Source organism: Dipteris shenzhenensis, chromosome 22 (assembly GCF_047967505.1).
Source record: "Dipteris shenzhenensis isolate YYH24624 ecotype China chromosome 22, Dip_SZ_1.0, whole genome shotgun sequence".
Classification (NCBI taxonomy): domain Eukaryota; kingdom Viridiplantae; phylum Streptophyta; class Polypodiopsida; order Gleicheniales; family Dipteridaceae; genus Dipteris; species Dipteris shenzhenensis.
The window spans coordinates 15,908,061-15,914,833 of NC_141617.1; positions in this window are offsets into that span (position 1 = coordinate 15,908,061).

Sequence of the window (6,773 nt, forward strand, 5' to 3'; positions counted from 1 at the left end):
ATTCTTGAGAAGGTAAGTGGTCATGAGATGTATACTTTTTGTGATGGTTACTCAGGTAAGTGGTCATGAGATGTATACTTTTTGTGATGGTTACTCTGGGTTTTATCAAATCAGAATTGCCGAAGAAGATGTGCTTAAAACCACATTTGCCACACCCTCGGGGATGTTTGCATTCAAAGTAATGCCATTTGGCCTCACCAATGCTCCTGCTACCTTCAAAGATTTATGCAGATGGTGTTTGCTCCTTATTTGGGGGATTTCTTGGAGGTGTTTTTAGATGATTTTTGTATATTCTCGTCACGTAAGGGGCACGTCATGAAGGTTAGGTTGGCCTTCCAAAGGGTCAATGATGCAAATGGCAGTCTCAACCCTGAGAAATGCACCATTGGAGCCACTCAAGGGAGGTTACTAGGACATATTGTCTCCTTCGAGGGCGTCAAGCCTGACCCCGAGAAGGTAAAAGCCATCCTCAAGCTCTCCTCGCCAACAACCAAACGTCAGGTATGCTATTTGTCAATCTAGCAAGATACTATCTCCGCTTCATTGATCAATATGCTACTTTGACACGACCCATGACTATGCTATTAAAAGATGGGGTTGATTTCTCTTGCGATGAGGATTGTGATCATGGGTTTGCACAAATCAAGAATGCTTTGGCTTCAGAACCCATTCTACGCAATCCAGATTGGTCAAAGACTTTCTATATCAATCTTGGGTTTGGTGAGCACACTTTGGCAGGTATTCTTCTCCAGCAAGGGGAGGATCGGTTCATGTATCCCGTTCGATTTGCTTCTCGAATATGATTTTTCTTTCAAAATTGTAAAAGGGGGTTGTTCCAACTTGAAGAATGCTTTGATTGATTTAGAGGAGTGCCTTGATATAACCCTTGTAGTGGCCATAGAAGTTGGGGATCCATGGTATGGTGGTATCTACAGGTTTCTGACTGCTTTCTCCTTTCCTCCAAAAAGTACTAGCTATGAGAGAAAGAAGATCTGCAGAGATAGTAGGCGCTACACCTTCTTTGATGGGGTGTTGTACCGTCAAGGCATGGATGGGGTACTAAGACGGGCCATTGATGCAGATGAAGTGCCTAAGGTATTGCAGCATTATCATGATGGATTTTGTGGAGGTCACTATGCCAGTGACTATACAGCTAAGAAGATTTTACATGCTGGATACTATTGGCCGACCTTGTTCAAGGATGTCACTTTGTATTGCAAAACCTGTGAACCATGCCAATTCTTTGGTAGGAAGGATTTGCGTCCTGGGAAACATCACCCAATGATGTCCATCCATCCGTTTTAGAAGTGGGGAATAGATTTTGTCGGGCCCTTGCCCATGACTGCCTGCAAAAAGAAGTATCTTTTGGTAGCCACTTAGTATGTCACTAAGTGGGCTGAAGCTATTGCCCTCCCCGCTGCAAATGGTAAGGCAGTTTCAAATTTCATATTTGAATGTATCTGCATAAGGTTTGGGACACCCATGGAAATAGTCTCTGACCATGGGAGTCCATTCTTAAATGAAGCAGTGGAGTTACTCATGGATCGCATGGGTATTGATCATCGCACTTCTAGCATCTATTATCCAGCATCCATGGGTCAAATGGAGCGGACCAATGGCCTCCTTTGTAAAACCATGGGAAAAATGGCCACAGGGAACAGGAGCCAGTGGGATCAGAAGGTCATTGAAGTCATGTGGGCTTACAACATCACTCATAAAACATCTACAGGCAACACTCCTTTTGAGTTGGCATATGGAACTGAGGTAGTTTTACCACTAGAGATAGAGATTCCAACTTTGAGATTGGCACAAGAACAGAGGATGACAGAAGATGAACATGTAGAGGCCCGATTGGTGCAACTTGAGAAGCTAAATGAAACCCGATGCCTTGCCCTACATCAAATAGAGATCCAAAAGAATCGACAAAAGGCCCGCTTGGATGCTAAGATTCGCAAGCGATGGGAAAGACATTTTGCTGAGGGGGATGTTGTGCTATGCTTTGATAATAGATTGGACCACCAAATGGATAAGAATTTTCTACCATTGTGGACCGATCCATACAAGGTCATCAAGGAACGTAGCAATGGGTCTGTACAAGTTCAGGAGCTGCATAAGCCATATGGCAAGAAGGTGATCAACAAGCGTTATCTCAAGCGCTTCTTTGTGTGTGATGGACCTAGGCATGGAAATGTTGTGCATTCCCTGCTTGGGGGGGGGGAACTGTTATGGATAAAATTTTCAAAGGAAAAAGGCATTAATATGTGTGTGTGTTTGTATGTGTGGTAATAGTATAATAACATATGGTGTGCATAGGGCCCACGGTTGAGGTGGCAGGGCATGACCATGTGCCACTCTTCCACGTAAGAGGACCCATAAGGTGTGTTATACATAATCCATGGTAGTAATATTATAAAATGTAAGGTGGCATGGCTTCTCCATGTGCCACCCCTCCACCTAGGCTGCATTTAGTGAGATATGGCTCAAAATCCATGGGAGAAGTAATATAAAATAGGTGGAGATGGATATTATATTGGGTTATTCCCTCCATATAGGATAGGCCCATGTGGGGGAGGTATAGATAGTCTAAGGATACAAGTTAAATAATGGAAAAAGTAGGATGAGGTGGCAAGATTCCTTGTGCCAACCCTCCACTTGTCCTCCTAGAGGTTTGAACATATTATAAAATCGGGAGAGACCAAGGGAGTATCATAGACTTGAGATATGGGGCTTGATTTATGTGGAAAAATGAGGCAAAGCGTTGTCGCGCACAATTGATAGTGCGTAACTGCCTAGCCCACATGGGAGACTTTTCCACACACACCATACATGTGGGAGGGTGCATTTATTGGGAGAGAGCCCCTCTCTTGGCTATAAAAGGAGGGGGCTATTCCTAGATGAGGCACGCTCATTCTTGTAAAGCCACCTAGCCAATACTTTGATATTTCCCTCTCATCCTTTCTTTCAAATAAAGCATGGTCCTCTTCCCTTGATGTCTCCATCTTCACATTCCTCCTCCCATCATGTACATGCTTCTCTTCCCCCTCTCCCTTTCCCCTTGTGTCATAGTCTCCCTCTTCATTCCCTCCCCTTCTAATTTCGTTTCCCCTCCCATGATAATGTTTCGCCCTCACATTCTCCCTTCCTCTATGGCCCTCGAGCGTCGTCATGCTTAGCCTCTAGCCTCTGGTCCTGATTTCTTTTCTGGCTAATAGTGTGTGTGTGTGTGTGTGTGTGTTTGAGTGTTGTACATAACTGGGGTTAAGGTACAGCAGCCTTTAACACACACACACACACACGGATGCACACACGCATGTAGACACACACACACACACACACACACGAATGATAGATTTATGTGATTAAGTCTATCTATCTTGTCTCCTTACCAATTTATGTGAGAGGGTTTAATATATGTAATATACCCTAGCACCTATTCAATCAATTTAACATAAGAAAATGGGACCTTATTTTCCATGTTCTTGGACTTGAAAATGGATACCTGGTGTATTACTTCTCATGACTTGCAAGGAGGGACTTGTTTTCCTTGACTACAAATATATATTGAGAAAGAAATATGCCATCTCTTCGACCACAATCTTTTTCACACACACACACACACACACACACATGCACGCACTTATACATATACATATATACATACATGTATGTAGGTATGCATGTATGGGCATAGTGGACAATGTGTGATCTGACCAATAACTTCGATGGGCTCCTATAATGTCTACGTAGGCATGGAAAGGTCCATCCACCTTCATGGTGTGTCCAACGATTTTATCGGCCCTGTTTCCCGTGTGTTGGCTCAAGCTTTACTATCTATTGAAAATGCATCACCTTCAGCGTTAGAGCCTAATCAATTAGGCTCAGTATCGAAATGAATGAAAGTAAAAGCCAAAGCTCACATACATTGCCGATGAGTTCAAAAGGTCCATTGGTTTTCACTACGTTCAGCAGGGTTGCATTGATCACTATTATATAGCATTTGATCCTAAAACTTGACGCACACAACTATGTTGCAGCCTTAGATCACTATAAGAATCAAGAGCAGCTTTAGCTGTGCCACCCTGCTTGAGGTGCGGTCAAGCAACTCAAGGGCTCGGGCTTGGAGATGTCACCTTCTTGGCAATTAGGCAAGAACCGAAACTGACAATGTGAGATAGCGTGAGTAGCTTAGCAATCCTATCTCTAGGGGACATTCAAATGTTTTCCTTCGATCTCGAAAGAACCTACTCGACACAAAAGTATCGCAGGGAAACTCTGGGTTGTTTGATGCAAGGCTTGGCAAAGCTCCACAAGCAAGCCAATTTCATTTTGTCCAATGATACACAAGGCAAGGACGATCTATCAGCTATGGAGATGGTTCTAATGGCAGGTATCCAAGATGCATCTAAAGAACTCCATAGTAGCCTAGGAGACGAGCTCCTTTTATGCTTGGCAATCAATGCTGTTTCCTATTTCCATGGCGTATGGGAGAGTTCCCTACCAAAGACAGTGTCGCATATGAGCTATACGACAAGTAAAAGTGCTCTGTGAAGCAAAAATGGAGGATTGCTCATCAAAACAACACGTTAAGTTGGGTGACACCTCGAGATCTCAAAGGATTTTGAAGGAAACTCTTGTGTTGAGCACGAATCTGCCAATGGAGTGGGAGTCCTCCATCTACGTGAGGGTTAGACAATTCCCAAATGGATATGCTAAAAGCTTTCATCATTGGCCCTACAAGCACTCTTACTAGAATGGAGTTTTTATGTTTGATTTGATATTGGGTGATCAACACCAATAGGGACCTCCCATTGCTAATCCACACAAGGAAGACCATATAATACGATGAACCCAAAAATGAGTATGTAAGTCATAGAAGCTACCTTGGTACAATGATTTGTAGGGTCGACAACAAAATAATCAGATGTAGAGAAGAAAAATAACATATATGAGGAATATGCAAGGACTCAAATGAGCTCCAATAGATGGAAGGATTGGCCAGGGATGATAGAATTTGAAAGTATTGGCTTAGATGAGATAAGTCCCCCATACTAGAGCTACATTAGAAGATTAACATAGAATAGAGAGGCATATCAAAGATTACATTGTAGGGAGAATCAGGTTAGTCGGATAGAGATGAAGGAGTGATACAAACACAAAGCTAGCGCAAAGTCTTGACAAGTTTGTAGAAGCATCAACTGGGAAGCAGTAAGTGCCAAAACTGCCACAATCTTGAACACAAAAGCATAGATGGGGGTAACCAATCAAAGGTTGCCATCAACTTTCAAGTATAAAAATCAATAGGCTTGGAAAAGTGTGTTGGAAAACTTTTCCACGATCAAATGTTTTGAAAACATGAGTTCGACCTCTATATAACAGCAATCATATGATCTTGAAACCATTAGTTTGACCTTTGTATGATGGTGCCAGAGTTTTATGCGAAGTTCCAAGGAACTTATCTGAGTGATGAATAGGATTTATCACCTCAGTAATTCGATAAGGCCTTTTTTACATCATAGACTTTGTTGATCTGCATAAATTGGGTTGCACTAATAGTCTCCTTTACAAACATCTAGATGAACTGGCAATTGACAAAATAGTTGCCAATATAAGGACTCTCTGAGCCACATTCATAGTGCTCTTAGCCTTTGGGCAACTATCCTTAATTCTTGAAAGAAAACTTTCTATCGAGTGGTCGCGTTGCTCTAGCCGAGTAAAGGCTATCTAATAACTTCGAATGTACAAATTAACTCTAGGATGCTCAAGCCCTTGACAGGAAAGGTATCTATGCATGTGATCTTGGACCAAGCAACCCAAAAGATAGAGAACACATAGCTAGCAGCAGAAGATTCGGACTCTCAGTTCTTTTCAATTAGAAGAGTTAAAGATAATTGGCCAACAACCTCTTTTATCTTGGTGAGTGATGATCGAGCCACCCAAATGGTGTGTGTGTGTGTGTGTGTGTGTGTGTATAGAGAGAGAGAGAGAGACACACACACACACACACACTGATAGAGATAGAGATAAAGATAGAGATAGATAGATAGAGAGAGAGAGAGAGAGACAGAGAGAGAGAGAGAGAGAGAGAGAGAGAGGGGGGGGGGGGGGAGTGAACTAAAGCTTCTTAGTATGTTGTGCATGTATTGATTAAAATTCAAAGTATTTCTTGGAATTCAAATCAGCCAATCTAAGAATCCATAGCCATTAGCTTTGAAAATAGTAAATAATTGGCTTTAATAATAACGTGATGTCTTTTATATCCCGCAGCAATGCGCGGTTTAAGTAATAATTCTTCATACACAACTATGCCACATGGCAAAGTTTAAAAACCAAATTAATTGGCCGCAATAAAAGATAAAATAAAAGCATCAACATATTGAAGGTTTGCATTGCACGCTTGCAGCATTTAAAATTATGAACAAACCTGTCGTAGATGGGTCTAAGTACTCGTTCCAATAGAACTAGATGCATGCAACGTACTTAGATTCTTCATCAAGATTCACAATGAAACCATAGCATGCTTACAACCATAGCTTTTAATTTGGGAGTCTTGTAATGCCTTAATATTTGTAGGTGGTCCATTTGATTCATGGGTGGGAAGTTATCACATTTTGAGAGACAAGGGCCTTAAGGAATTGGAGGATAGAAAATTTGAATTCTTTACCAAAACCCCCTATATTCCCATATGTGTTGAGATTGTATAAGATCGAATGGTGGTTGCTAATTTGACATGTGCGCCCTTTTCATTATTTGAAAAACGTAACAATTACTTCTCC